General features: G+C 33.3%; 1 long non-coding RNA gene across 1 annotated transcript; it reads right to left on the bottom strand.

Annotated features, from left to right (window-relative positions):
- Positions 1-11,460: 11,460 nt before the first annotated feature.
- On the bottom strand, positions 11,461-12,657 carry LOC118349838. Its single transcript, XR_004802781.1, has 3 exons — positions 12,415-12,657; positions 11,943-12,027; positions 11,461-11,753 (listed from the first exon to the last, which is right to left on the bottom strand). It is a non-coding gene; the product is annotated as an uncharacterized LOC118349838 (long non-coding RNA).
- Between the last annotated feature and the right edge of the window lie 392 nt (positions 12,658-13,049).

Below are 13,049 nucleotides of genomic sequence, written 5' to 3'. Positions count from 1 at the left end.
CGATGGCTAGAGGCACAATGATGTTGTTGGTGAAAACCTTTTAACCCCTCAGTATTATTTATAAACTTCTGACCATCAAAAAATCTAAGACTTTGTGTTTGACAGTGATTAGAAAGATATAATTAATCTTATCTCTTAGGAGTTTTCTTATTCCATTATAACTCATCTATTAACTGATAAGTTTTGAGGTATTCCAAACTCTATCAAGATGGGTGTGTGGGACATAGAGTTTAAATAAAACTCTTACATAAAAAAGCATGCCTTAACGAACCTTAACCGAGTCGAATCGAGTATATATGTTTCATTAGCTAATCAAGCAGGTTTTTGCTTTCATGAAAAAGAAAATTCTTGCGTCGAGCTTGGTTCAAGTTTAGCCGAACAAATATCGAACTTATCGTCATACGAGTTGGTTCGTTTACAATCCTACATTCAAGTCGACCCCTTTTGTGGATTGAAAAGGGTGGCTAGCTTTTATCGATGAGTATTCTTTATTGGTAAAAGAGAGGCATTGAGTAAGATTACCAAGTGATTTTTGGAGTATAAATGATGCAATACACATCATATCAAAATGTATTATGAAATTAATATAAAGATTAATTTTAAGTATTTAAATAAAACTACTTAGTAATTCCTCATCGAACTATTAGAAGGTATCGACCACCTCATCATGCTTGTATCGAATGCTTGGCGATCAAGACATCATGTTGAGTGTCAAGTTACATCTCTCTTGTTCCAAGTTCTTTATCAATGAACTGCTTTCGACCCAAATCTTAGGGTCAGACTTCTTTATTAGAAACCAATTTGACTAATAACAATAATATACTTCTACATCTCGTACATATTATATGTTCACTTTATTTATATTATTTATAACAGATGGAACTATCAGATATATATGAGAAAAAATATTATCAAATATAAAATAGAAAATAACATGTAAAATATGTTGAGTGAAGCTGCTGCAATGTATATAGATCAATTTGTTCCCTATAAACGACTGTTATGATTTTTGTTAATGTAAAAATAGTATATTGACATCATGTTCTTATGACAAAACATAATCCAACTGAGTTGTAAATATGTTCTGTAGAGGCCAGGTTGCAATTGGAACAAAAATTACAGTGATTGCAAATTTGCATGACCTGATGAGATCAACTTAGTCAGAATAAATCTACCATAACTTTGATTCCCATACACGATTGTGGTGGCATTTGTAATGTTATAAAGTTAAGTCAATTATCTATAAATTCATGAAAGATATTCAAATTTCAATGTTAACTGGGTCAAAACTGGACATAAAGCTTTCTCGACAAAATTTTGAGAATCACTTTTTCACTAGGGTGTGGAGAGAGGTCAAATTTGTCAAATTTATTGAATTCTTAAGAGTAGACTCTAAGAAGATTCATTGAGCAATCAAGATCAATTCTCTTCTAGTAATCAGACCTCCATCATATTATTGTGCTCGTGTTCGAATGTTGTTGAGTCTATTGGTGTACTGGATGTGTTTGTTGGCCAAAATGATTTCCATAGCTGTTAGAGTGTAAAGATTCAAGTGTGGTACTCATTGTATTTCAATCCACATTAGTTACTTCAATGGTCCTGTAAGTGTTTCTAAGTTAGTTGGAACAAATTAATTATTTAGAAGCACCGATATTCCTCTTATTTTTCAACATTTTGCATCCTTCTATACCACGCACGCGAACTTTTACCTCTTTCATTTTCACAAAAAAAAGGATTCCTACATAGAGATTTGAACCCACCACCTCATCCTTTCCTTTATAACTAGAAATGAATGGAGATTTCCTTGAGAAAGAGAACCCAAGAGAGAGCTTTAACCCACCTCTACTGTAAACCTTCATCGGAAGGGAGGGCAAAACCCTAGCCCCTCCCTCTGCTAGTCCTTAGCCACTACATGGTAGCTTTTTCGATTAGTTGTAACTAGTTTCCTTTTTTCTTTTTCTTTCCTTTTCCACTAGATTGAAAACATCCAATCCGTCACATTTCGGCCTTTGAACTGCCACACGTGACCTGCCACTGTGCTTGCTAGTCACCGATCTCCAAAACCCAAGTGGAGGAGCTGCCAAACGACTGCTGCGTGACAAGCATGTGTCGCACAAGCTGTGTGACTTTTTGATGAAGCAGCACAATTGGATTCCCGACCAGCGATCCAAACTATTTGATTCTAACTATTCAGTTATGTTTCAGCTTCCCCTAATCGAGAATCTAGGAAAAAAGGACATGAAGATCTTCTTTAATGGCTCTAGAACAAATGGCTGCAGTGACTTTTTTGCATATATAGATCACTACTGCATTCAAGGAATCCACCAAATGGATTTTGTAATTGCTATTGTAGCGGTCCTCTCCACAAGCCAAAGAACAAGGGATTGGATCCAATTTATTAGTCTTATTGTCCGTTTTATTTTATTTTTTGTTGTATACACTGCAATTTCTGTAAAACAGTTTTTGTGAAGGTCCCCCACCTTTCAATGCAAGTTTCTTGAAAAAAAAAACTAGAAATGAATGACATACGAACGGAAATATAAAGTAAACCAATTTATTATTATCTAGATAAATAGTGAAGATGAAGGACTATTTTATCTCTTATATAGCAACATCCCTCAAATTAATACTCTAATATTATAGTTGACAAATTACAAATTGCAAATTACAAGTAGTGCGAATTATATAGGGCAAAATCTAACAAAATGGAATGCATAATCTAACACGATTAGAAGTACTCCCTCTTATAATTATTTTATGAGTATAGCAGCATGTATCCATCACAGAATAATGTTATGCATCAGCCACTATTTACTCTCACACTATACACATATGGCTTTTTTATAGGGTGTGAGAGTATTTTTAATTGGGTGTGGAGTGTTTTTCATGGGGTGTGGCCCGCGGGGTGTTTTTCATAAAATATAAAATGTATGATGGCAAATAGTGACTGATGAAAATTTTTCATCCATCATATTTGCTTATAAATATTGAGACTAAGCCCACTTCATCTAGAACATCTTCAAATTCAAAACAAGATCAGCACAACACAAGCTCCTCCGAAACAAACTCCAACAGCCGGTCTTCCACAAAACTCGGTGTCGATAGCTCAAGTCAAACTGATTCATCTTCATCTTCAAATGTAATGGCTAAAGATAAGATAGGATAAAGATAAATGTAAAATAGAGATAGTTTACGTTTTTGAATTCATCGTCTTGTTGTACATTGTAAAACATAATTCATCTATAAAATCTTCCTTAAGCTTCCAGAATAATTATGATGTGTACATTATGTCCTCCTACACCTACTCACCCCACCCTTCATATAACACTCAAACTTACTCGTGACAATTATTTGTCAGGGAAAGCGCAACTTTTACCCTATCTCTGTGGCCAAAAACTCTTTGGGTTGGTTAATGGTAGTAAACCTGCCCCTCCCACCACACTACAAACAACCTCTACTGATATTCCTCGTCCAAACCCTGGCTACGAATTTTGGTATGAGCAAGACCAACTCATTTTGAGTACCCTCATCTCTTCTCTCTCTAAACCTATCCTCACTTATCTTGTTGGCCTAGAGACTTCTAGAGATGTCTGGTTCACCTTGGAGAAAATGTTCTCCACAACCTCACAGGCTCGCCAAATGAATACTCTCTACCAACTCAATACACTCAAGAAGGGTGGTCTTTCAATCTAGGATTATTTTCAAAAAGCCAAAGGCTTTGTTGATATTCTTTTAGCTATCAGTCAACCTCTGGGAGATTCGAAGCTTATCTCTTATATTTTGGTTGGCTTGCCAACTGAGTATGATCCCCTTATTACATCAGTTAACACCCGCCTGGAACCAATGCAGATTGATGAACTATTTGGTCATCTTCTCACACATGAACTACGTGTGGAACAAGTTGCGACATCCATAGATATCTCTGCAAATCTGGCCTCCCGTTCTCCCAACAACAATGGTAGTGGAAAATTTTCCTCTGGTATTCACTCTCGTGGTCACCATAATTGAGGACGTGGGCGTGGGCGTGGGCGTGGACATCACAATCCCTCCTCTGCTCCAACTCATAAATTAGGCTCCTCTCACCCCTTTTGCCAAATTTGTCTTAAAGTTGGCCACACAGCTCCAAAATGCTGGTATCGATTTGATCAAGAATTCCAAACTTCCTCAGCACCCCAGGCCTATATCACAACTACTTCCCTAGGATCTGATCAAGCATGGTACATGACACAGGTGCTACTCATCATATTACATTTGACTTGGGCAATCTGAATTTACAGACTGAGGACTACACTGGACAAGATCAAGTTATAGTTAATAATGGTAAAGGTTTGAATATTCTTCATGTGGTTCTTCTTGTTTTTATTCCTCTTCAAAATCTTTCTTTCTAAATAATACCCTTCATGTTCCCCACATAAAAAAAAATCTCCTTTCAGTTTATCAATTCACCAAAGATAATAATGTGTATTTCAAATTTTACCCATCTTTTTTCTGTGTCAAGGATCAATCCTCGAAGTCATCATGCTCAAAGGCAAGAGTAACAATGGCCTTTACCCTTGACATCCGATCTCAAAGCTTCCTCACGCTCTTACTGCTCTTCTCCATGTCCAGGCATCTATTGATCGATGGCACAGTCATCTTGGCCATCCTTCTCTCCGTCTTGTTCGGCACATTTTATCAAAACACCATTTAGTTGTTTCTAGTACTAAGTCAAATAAGGTTTGTCATTCATGTCAACTTGCAAGAATCACAAACTCCCTTTTCATTTGTCAGACTCCACTTCAGCGGGTCCATTGGATTTGCTATTTACTGATGTATGGGGGCCATCTCCCCAACTCTCTAGTAATGGTAATATTTACTATGTTTGTTTTGTAGATGACTATTCTAAATATATGTAGTTGTTTCCAATTTCTTCCAAATCTATGGTTTCCTCTATCTTTATTAATTTCAAAAATCATGTTGAACGTTATTTTGCCAGGCCCATCAAAGCACTTTGATCCAATTGGGGAGTTGAATATCAAAAATTACATACTCTCTTAAATTCTTTTGATATTTCTCACCGCATTTCATGTCCTCATATTCATGAACAAAATGACTCAGTGGAACGCAAACATCATCACTTAGTGGAAACTGGGTTCACTTTGCTTGCTACTACTTATGCTCCTCAGAAATATTGAGATGATGCCTTTACTACAGCTGCCTTTCTCATAAATCGGTTACCTTCTCCTGTAATCAACCTTCAAACTCCTCTTGAGCGATTATACCATCAGGTTCCTAATTACAAATTTTTAAAAACATTCGTTTGGGCATGTTGGCCCCTTCTTCGGCCCTACAATCAACATAAAATGGATTTTTGTTCCTCTCGTCGTATCTTTCTTGGATATAGCCAACATCACAAGGGCTAAAAATGTTTAGATCAATCTTCTGGGTGCATCTATATTTCTAGAAATGTTATATTTGATGAGTCCATCTTTCCATTTTCTCAAACACAATTATCTGGTCCTTCCACTAACATTACTGCAGGTGCTACTCTTCCTCCTACCATCCGTCTACAACAAGCACAAGATTTCTCACAAAGCTCTCATGACCAACTTGCTTCCGCAGATTCCACAACAACACCATCCACAACTAGTGCTCCTCATCCAGTGTAGTCTTCACAAGTTGTTTAGCATCCCATGCAGACTCGGGCTCGCAATCATATTTTTAGACCCAAGCATTTTTCAGATGGCACCTTGGCTCGCCAACCTCACACATTAAACTCTATAGCTCCTCCTTTGGACCTTGATGCGTCAGAGCCCACCTCTTTTACCTCAGCCGTCAAACACCCAGCATGGCACCAAGCTATGAATGAGGAATTCATAGCCCTCATGCAAAATGGTACATGGACACTTGTTTCCCCAAAACCCAAGATGAACTTAGTGGGCTGCAAATGAGTTTTAAAGATAAAACAAAGGGTGTATGGCTCTCTTGAGAGATACAAGGTCCATCTTGTGGTAAAAGGTTATCACCAACAAACGGGCCTCAACTATGGTGAAACTTATAGTCCGGTGGTCAAGCCCATCACCATTCGGCTCATTTTATCACTTGTTATTTCCTCCAATTGGGTCATTCGCCAATTGGACGTGAAAAATGCATTCTTACATGGAGATATTGAAGAAGATATATTTATGACTCAACCACCTGGTTTTAAACATCCTGCTTTCCCAAATCATGTTTGTCACTCAAAGAAATCTCTTTATGGTTTGAAACAAGCTCCACGAGCTTGGTACTCCAAACTCAGTTCCCAGCTTATTGATTTAGGCTTTGTGGGCTCCAAGTCTGACCCCCTCATTGATCATCTACAGGCGTGGACCAAGCCCTATGTATATCCTTATTTATGTAGATGACATCTTCATCACAGGGCCCAACTCAATACAAATTGCACAACTCATTTCCATGCTCCAATCCAAATTTGCTCTTAAAGACCTTGGACCCCTACACTACTTTCTTGGAGTTGAAGTCCATTTCACAAAAGCTGGTCTACTACTATCACAACAGCGCTATATAAATGATCTTCTTCAATGTACAAATATGACAGCGGCAAAATCAATTTATTCTCCCATGGTCTCTGCTGCAGCACTCTCTCAACACCATGGAGATCCCTTTTTGGACACCACACTCTACTGTAGCACTATTGGGAGCTTACAATACTTAAGCTTCACCCGTCTAGATATTGCCTTCGCTGTCAATAAGGTATGCCAGTTCATGCATCGATCGACAACAGACTTTTGGCGCGATATTAAAAGGATATTGCACTGTCTTAGACTCACACCACATCATGGTCTACTTCTTCAATGGTCAAGCTTACTTTCTCTTCGGGCCTTCTCTGATTCTGATTGGGCAGGTTGCCCTAATGATCGACAATCCACTACATGTTACTGCATTTTTCTTGGTCCAAACTTAATTTCTTGGAGTTCACGAAAGCAAAAGACAGTATCACATTCTAGCACCGAAGCTGAATATAGAGCTATTGCCAACACCTCTACTGAGTTAATTAGGGTCCAATCTCTTCTCAGCGAGCTTCAAATTAAGTTGCCACATCCACCTATACTGTGATGCAATAATATTGGTGCAACATACATGACTGCTAATCCTCTCTTCCATTCTCGAACAAAACATATTTCTATAGACTACCATTTTGTTCATGATCAAGTTGCCTCCAGATCTCTCAATGTACGTTTTCTTTCGTCAAAGAATCAACATGCAGATGCTTTAACAAAGCCATTACCACAAGCTCATTTTGCCTCTATTCGACACAACCTCAACATCCGAGAGCTCCCGTTGAATTTGCAGGGGCGTATTGAGACTAAGCCCACTTCATCCAAAACATCTTCAAATTCAAAACAATATCAGCACAAAACAAGCTCTTCCGAAACAAACTCTAGCAGCTAGTCTTCCACAAAACTCAGTGCCAATAGCTCAAGTCAATCTGATTCATCTTCATCTTCAAATGTAACAGTTAAAGATAAGATAGGATAAAGATAAATATAAAATAGAGATAGTTTACGTTTTTGAATTCATCCTCTTGTTATACATTGTAAAAAAGAATTCATCTATAAAATCTTCCTGAAACTCCCAGAATAATTATGGGAAGCAAAGTTCAAAAATACTCTCTCTTTAATAAATAATTAAAACCAAAATAAAGAAGAGTCCCGAATTCTTTACCATGTATATCTCAGACTTCTCAGTACGTACTTCGACAACCCTCCCTCCTTATCTTTTCCTTTTCTGTCTCTCTCTCTTTTCTTTTCAACTCGATTGGCTGATCCACTACGAAGCTAGCTTCCGTCCATAAGACAATTTACACTCAACCCACTATATACTTTTAACCATTGATCACTCTTATTTATACTATTTAAATATTCTTATTACAAGAAAAATGATTATATATAATATAAAAATAACTATTTATGATTAAAATAGATTATTTTAATAAAAAAATAATCATTTTCATATAAAATAACTTGTCACGTTTGAGCAGTTTTCTTCTAATGTATTTCTCCTACAATTATATTTTAAAACTTACTATTTTTTCCATGTCATACTTTTAAATTTTGTTTTCCTCAACAATCAAATTTTTTAAAAGCTTTAACTTTTTCATTACTTTTCTTAGATTAACAAATATTACCATGTGGAATTAGATCTGCAAACATATATAATATAATAGTAGTAACGATTACGTGCTTATGAAGTACGAGACATGTGGTACTTTAGTCTGATTTTAGACAAATTTATGAAAATTTAATATTTAATATTAATAATTACTTATTTATTAGTGTCTAATTATATTAGTATAATATAAGTAGTATCTAACTCATGAGTTATTAATGATGTCAATTTAGTATAGTATAAGTAGTCCCACAAATTAATGTGACTTCATCTGATCCGTTAGATCTACTTTATAATAAAAGTAATTTTATAATCTGACGAACTATATCAGTTTACAAAATTATTTTTGTATAATCCATTTGTAACTAGAGTATTTTCTTTAATTTTATGTTACAAGATTAATAGATATGAATAATTAGATTAAAATTTCATGTTATATTAATTATTAATTTAGCAATAATATATATAATTTAGATTTTTAAAAATCGGTTCAGGTCGGTTTAACCGGTTTACCCTTTTTTTTTTTTTTTTTACATTCCTAGGTACTCCCTTCTTGCTATAAAATATCATGTCAATTAAAAATATCTTTGCATAAAAGAATTTAAATCATATAACATAATTTGATACAATAGATGAATAATTTTTCATATATTAAACAGCTCGAGAATATCGCTTTTATAAGCTTAACACAATTGAGAATAATTCAGAACAAAATGATCAGCACAAAGAGAAAACAGCGTGCGTGCATGGAATGACGTAGCAAAACTAGTCGGATGGGAATGCTCCAAAGTCGTACTCCTACACTCCTAATTCAATTAAATATTTATTAGCGCAATATTATTCATCATAAATGTTATTTTCTATGCAAAAACGCCATCCAAATTTAGGTGGCACCAACTCCACCATTCCCTAAAGCTAAACATACTCTATATGATAAAGACATCATGAATTCGTTCAAGAGGAATATATATATATATATATATATATATATGAAAGGATCATGCTACAGCCCCCGCTGAGAGCTCCCGCTGGGGGCTGTAGCATATATTGTATGTGTTTTTTTTTAAGTTATTTTTTATATAATTTTTTTAATATTTTTTAAAAAATAAAATAAATTTAGAACATTATTAAAAACATTTTCTTAATCAAGAAGTAAAAAAGAAGTTATTAAAAAATACTTTCTTAATCACGAAGTAAAATATAAAATAATTTTATATTTTACTTCGTGATTAAGTAATTATTATTTAATAATATTATAAATTTTTTTATTTTTTAAAAATATTTAAAATCATTAAAAACATCTATATAAAAAAAGAATTAAAAAATACACATGATAAAATACACTAGAGCTCCAGCAGGAGCTCCCAGCGGGAGCCCCCAGCGGGAGCTCCAGCATTTTCCTATATGAAAAATTCAATTTTACACTTTTACATTATACATTTGTTTTTTTATATGATGTAGAGCTGTTGAATAGAATAATTATATATATATATATATATAAATTTGAAAATTTGAAAATCAAATATATTGTAAATCAAATCTTGTCATATATGTAATAACTCAATAAAATACATCTCTCATTTAAAACATAATAAAAAAATAATTAATTTTTAAATTAGTACTCGAGCTTTCACCTTTTTACAATTCAAACCTTTTTCAACCTGAACGCCAATTAAACATATAATTCAATATCTCCGTAAATCTTACCCCCAGAAAATACGACATTATTGACATATTATGGAATCCGTATGTCACGTGTTAATATGTGAGAATGGGAAATACTCTACATCCATAAAAAAATAAAATAAAAATTATACAAAAATAATCTCACATACTGATATAATTTTGATATGATTTCTCAAATTATAAAATTATTTTTATTATAAAATAGATCTAACGAATCAAATAAAGAGACTCTTTAGAATTGAGTTTGAAAGTTTAAAAAGTGTTTTTAACTATTTAAAAGCTCTTTTAAAAAAATAATATATTTGGTAAATTTATAAAAAATGTTTTAATCACCTAAAAAAATTGAAAGTCTACTTTTTTAAAAAACATCAAATTGAAGCTTTTATAGAAAAGCTCATGCAGATAATTATATATTTTTAAAAAATTAATGTAACTAACTTTAAAATTATTTTAGATACATGCTTATCAGACAGTAACAGCTTTAGAACTATTTAACTTATTATTTAAATTATAAGTCCTAAATTTATAAGTTATATTTCTTACTATAATCTCAAATATACACGAAATTACATCAATTTATAAAATTATTTTTATATAATTTTTTATAGAAATAGCAATACTCTTCTCTAATTAGAGATTGTCACGTGACCCATCTTTAATATTTTAACAGAAAATAGATGAACATACCCATTTGAGAGTTTTTTAAAGATCAGTATCAATTTTATAAAAATAAAAAACTGAGCTGCTTGAGTTAAAAAAAAAAAAATTTGAAAACTCGGCTACTGTTTTAAAAATAAAATAAAATAAAATCTACTCTGCGGCTCACATATATCGTTCGGTGTCACCGCTCGTATTTTTTTTTTACTCAATGATAAAGAAAATGATTTTAAATGTATTAGTGTATTTTTTTATTTTTTAAAAATATTTAAATATATTAAAAAATATAAAAAAGAAAAAAAATTAAAAAGTGCTATGCAGTAAAATCGAGTGGGGCGGCAGAGTCGTCCGATTAAAAAGAAAAAAAAAAGTATTATGAAAAAAGTTAAGTGGGTGGAATTGCGCCATAATTATATGAACTGGACCCGGGGGGGTTTGAAAAAACAGCGGGTAGCCTACAATACATGACATTGGACCACACCCACAAATCATTTTTAATTTGTCAAAAGACTAATTAAAATATTAATTGACAATTGTGACAGTTGTCTGAAGACTCTGGATTTCCCTTCTCCCAGACAGAATTGACATTGGAGTCGTTCGCTCGTCCATAAAATTTATAAGGACCTCACAATCTTATCCTTGGTTTTTATTGCTGTAATTTTTTTTTTATTTAATAATTAAAAAAATATTTTTTAATAATATTATATATATATTTTTAAATATCTAAAATTATAAGAAAAACATATATATATATATATAAAAGATAAATTATACCTAACGTAGCTATCAATGAGAGTTGGGAGGTGTGGACATAACACCGTCCAATTTATAAAAAGAGTAACAAATAGTAACGATAAAGTTTTTTTTTTACTATTATATAAAGAAAATAATAACTTTTTTTTAAAAAAATTCAAACGCATTAAAATAAAAGAAAAGGTCAAGAAACAAGCAATTAAAAGGCGAAAAAATTCTGCAAACCAAACCAAAAGAAGAGAGAAAAATGATGAATAATGTACAGAGAACTACAGCACAAAAGATAGAGATGATCCGGACACACCAACTATTTATAAGTTTGAAACATTACATGATCACAGAAGAACACCATCAAGCGGCAAGAGGTGACACTACCTATTACTATTTATAAGTGGGGAAATGATATTAGTGCATGAAATTACAGGATGCATGATGATCATCAGCTGATAAAGATGATGGATGGGTCGCAGCAACACTCGTCAAGGAGGCAACAGCAACACAGAGCTGCTAAACTGTTCCAAAACAATATCCATAAATCAGAAAAAAAAAACACTAGAACTGAACTTTTTGGTACCTTTATCTTTTTAGATCATGGGTAATTAATACTTCAAGATTTAGGAGAGGGATCAGGGGGAGAGAGAAAAGAAACATGTTTCAGAAAAATTTGCAGGGAGAGACGAGAGAGAGAGAGAGACATTTACCATCCCTCAAGGAAACCTGGTTCCCTCCTGGGTGGTGGTGCAGCATACTGTGGAGGTGCCATCACTGGGGGTCCTTGATAATAACCTGGCAGTGGCAGGCATGGCAATATGTATCAACTCCACCAAGCTAGGGCGGAAAAAAACAGTTTTTCTAGACTATAAAGGCAGAGAATTAAGAGATTAAAGAAAACTCCTATTCCAAGTCCCAAAAATTAAAATTTCAGAGCTTTCCTACCGTATACAAATATAGCCCAGAAAAAAGAACAAACCCAAAAAACCAAACAAAGGTAAAGTTTACCCACTATTTTTCCAACCAGTAGTTCAATAAATCAAGAAGAATTAAAGACTTTAATCCCCAAATATAAGCAAAAATGACAGAAAATAAGTAGATAAACAGAAGAATTAAACAGGTAGAAAGTCAATGAAAATAGTGAAAGAAGCTGGTAAATTAGGAGGAAAAGAGCATGCATACCTTGAGCAGGGTAGGGGTACGCATACTTAGGGTCACTCATCTCTGACTAATTAACAAAACGCACAGACCTTCAAACCTTTTACAGCTCAGAAGAACAAATTAAGAGAAAGGAAGAGACAATGAAACTGAGACTTGTATCAGAAAGGAGTTGGTAACAGACGCAACATGCACACCCACCCTCCGTTCAAAGCTGCCTCACATCCTTTGTCGGAATTTATCTGTGTTCCACAAAAGTAGAAGTTTAAAAAATAGAAGTTATTCTTCTCTCTATTTATTATCCTTTTCTCGCACTTTTTGTAATTTTTTATTTTTTTACTTAATAATTAAGAAATTATTTTTTAATGATATTCTAATTATTTTTTATTTTTTTTAAATATTTAAAACTATTAAAATATATATAAAGAGAAAAAAAATATTTAAAATACACTAACGGGAACCTAGCGGGCTCCCAGTAGAGCCACCCAATGAAAGAAGATAACTTTTTAATTATTTTACAGCTAATTTATAATTTTATATGAAATAGGGGATAGTTTTATAATATTAAAATTTATTTTTGTTGGAGTGGTATAATTTTACTGATGGTTTGAAGATTAATTATAAAATAATTGTAAAAGAATTGTAGATATATCTTTACT

The sequence above is a fragment of the Juglans regia genome, chromosome 11 (genome assembly GCF_001411555.2).
Source record: "Juglans regia cultivar Chandler chromosome 11, Walnut 2.0, whole genome shotgun sequence".
NCBI lineage: Eukaryota > Viridiplantae > Streptophyta > Magnoliopsida > Fagales > Juglandaceae > Juglans > Juglans regia.
This window is presented reverse-complemented; position numbering and strand designations above follow the sequence as displayed.